The sequence below is a fragment of the Scylla paramamosain genome, chromosome 22 (genome assembly GCF_035594125.1).
Source record: "Scylla paramamosain isolate STU-SP2022 chromosome 22, ASM3559412v1, whole genome shotgun sequence".
In the NCBI taxonomy this organism is placed as follows: Eukaryota; Metazoa; Arthropoda; class Malacostraca; order Decapoda; family Portunidae; genus Scylla; species Scylla paramamosain.
In genome coordinates this window covers 3,730,001-3,732,500 of record NC_087172.1, presented here as the reverse complement: position 1 = coordinate 3,732,500, position 2,500 = coordinate 3,730,001, and the positions used below count along the sequence as shown (strand labels likewise).

The following is a 2,500-nucleotide window of genomic DNA, read 5'->3' as shown; positions in this document are numbered from 1 at the left end:
AAGTCCCCGCTGATTATATACATTTTGTGGGATACTGTAGGGAGGGTCTCGTTGTCGTCACCACCACCACAACCAGCACCACCACCACCACCATCACCACCGCCCACACACAAACACCAGTCTTTCTGTAACCCAAAAGTGCCATGGCGGATTTACCATCAACAACTACCACATATTTGGTGCACACGCCCTCACAGGAACGCACCACACCCGTGAGATCGCACCGCGCAGGGCGTAACACGTGCGTCACTAAACCTGGCCACGAGCAGGTCTTCCTCATGCTTGTTCTTTGCGTGTCCTTGAGGGAACAGTGCGTCGAATTGTCGTTTCATTCCCCCTTCAATTATCATCGAAAGCAACATGAGAGGGAGATGGAAGGATAAGAGCTGACTGAATATTGAACTTTGAACTTCTTGGAGGATAAATGAAACGGCAGCTTCGTTGTTTGGAAACGCTGAAGAACTAAGCATCATCATCAGCAGCAGCAGTATCTCTGACGGGAATGTGGCCTTGAGTATATACCAGCCACGCAGCGACCATGGTAAGCAAGTGTTGGCTTGCATACTTATCACGTCTTATCCTCTGGTGCATGCGTAAAGGCGAGGAGAGTAAAGGCTATTTTTCCTTCTTCAAGTAACTATTTTTTCCTTTCTCCCTTGCCATCTTAAAGTGGCCGCGTTTGTCTTCCGCCCGCCAAAGATTATTGCCTTGTGACATCACAGACAAGTAGAGCATCATGTGGGTGATGTTTGGTAGGAAGTATGTAGGTGGAGAGGTGTGGATGAGGAGGAGGTATGTAGGAGGAAGGGTGAGGGTGAGTGTGGAGGATGATGGGGGGATGGATGGAAGATGGGGGCGCGGATACTGATGAAGGGGTAGGGGCGCGTAAGAGAGGGTGGAAGGGAGATCTGGGTGTGGAGGAAGGTGGAGAGGTGGAAGTGGAGGTATGCATGCAAGGTGATGGTGGTGATGGTGGTGGTGAATGAAGGCGAGTTGGTATGCAAGGTCAAGGCAGTGAGGTCATAAAGTGGATCTTTCGAAGGCTTCTTTCGTCCTTCACACCACTGCCTTCATTTTGTATTCCTCTACGCACACTTTTTTCTATACCCTAACACGCCTAATACCAGTTCCTTTTGTGTGCGTGCTTTCGTATGTGCGTGTCCAGCTGTCAGTTCCATGCCATTGTCTTTCTGCATGCCAGTCTCCCCCGCACTTCCTGCCTTCCAGCCATCTCCTTTCCGTCTCCCTCCTACAATTGACTGAAGAGGCGTGTTCTATTCTGCCTATGTTCCAAGGTTATTCACTGCCTTCTTACTCTCCCTCCCTAGTCCTCTTGCTTTCCTCAGTCGTCCTCCTCCTCCTCCTCCTCCTCCTCCTCATGCAGCATTCAGACATATCAATTACTTTGACGTCAAACTGATGCGAAAACAACGCTTTGTAGTGACTGAGTTTGTCTGGTGCGTTTTTTTTTATTTATTTTTTTTTATATTTTTTATACAAGATGCACTGTAATTTTCCTCTGTTATTGTTACCATTATTGTTGTTGTTGTTGTTGTTGTTGTTGTTGTTGTTGTTGTTGTTGTTGTTGTTGTTATTATTTGTTGTTGTTCATCACTGGCGAGGTATTAGAATGAAACTACAGGCATAAAAAAACACAAATATTTTGTTAAACATTTTGGAAATACTGTGTTGTCGTTCAGATCATCGCCATTAACATCAACAACAACAAATAACAATAACAACAACAATAACACCACCACCACCACCACCACCAACACCACCACTACCACCAACAACAACAACTACTACTACTACTACTACTACTACTACTACCAGCGCAGCACACGATTTAGTGACTTGCGAGCACATGACAATGACGAAAGGCTGACTGAAATAAGTTTAAACAGTAGGCAGGCTTACATGAGAAGTTCGTAAAGCTGTAATACGTAAAAATAAAGCTGAAGTACAGATTGAAGTTGAGCCTTGTAACAAATGAAGATGAAGCACTCGACTATGGTAAAATATGATAATGACTTGATAATACAGCTTGGAAGTTTCGATGGTAGTAGTAGTAATAGTAGTAGTAGTAGTAATAGTAGTAGTAGTAGTAGTAGTAGTAGTAGTGGTGGTGGTGGTGGTGGTGGTGAGGAGCAAGTGTCTTCAGTGTTAAAAAGTGCATTTAACGTACTCATTGACTATGCAAACAGTAATGTGTGTGTGTGTGTGTGTGTGTGTGTGTGTGTGTGTGTGTGCTCATCGTCTCAGCCTTTCTCAGTCTGTGGTGGAGTGGTGCACAGTGCGCTGCTCAGTAAGGCGGCGGCAAGGACTAGAGGAGGTTGTTCGTCGCATCCTCTCCTTGAAAGCTTGGACATGTATTGTGTCTCTCATAGAAAACGAGGCTGCACATGACCCTCAAAGGAAAACTTGCACTACTACCATCACTCAATTTTCAGGTTAGTACTGTCTAGATTTATAAAATTTTCATGTTTCTAAAACTGAT

At 45.0% G+C, this 2,500-nt stretch overlaps 2 protein-coding genes across 2 annotated transcripts in view; one reads left to right on the top strand and one right to left on the bottom strand.

The window, feature by feature from the left end:
- The window catches only part of LOC135111446 (transmembrane protein 229B-like), a 75,119-nt gene that overhangs the window by 64,033 nt on the left and 8,586 nt on the right, over positions 1 to 2,500 (bottom strand). The gene's annotated exons all lie outside the window — the stretch shown is intronic.
- LOC135111441 (probable G-protein coupled receptor Mth-like 4) overlaps positions 2,278 to 2,500 on the top strand; it is a 14,465-nt gene continuing 14,242 nt past the window's right edge. Inside the window, exon 1 of the mRNA XM_064024736.1 lies at positions 2,278 to 2,453. The gene's annotated coding sequence lies outside the window, so the exon portion shown is untranslated. The remainder of the gene's footprint in view (positions 2,454 to 2,500) is intronic.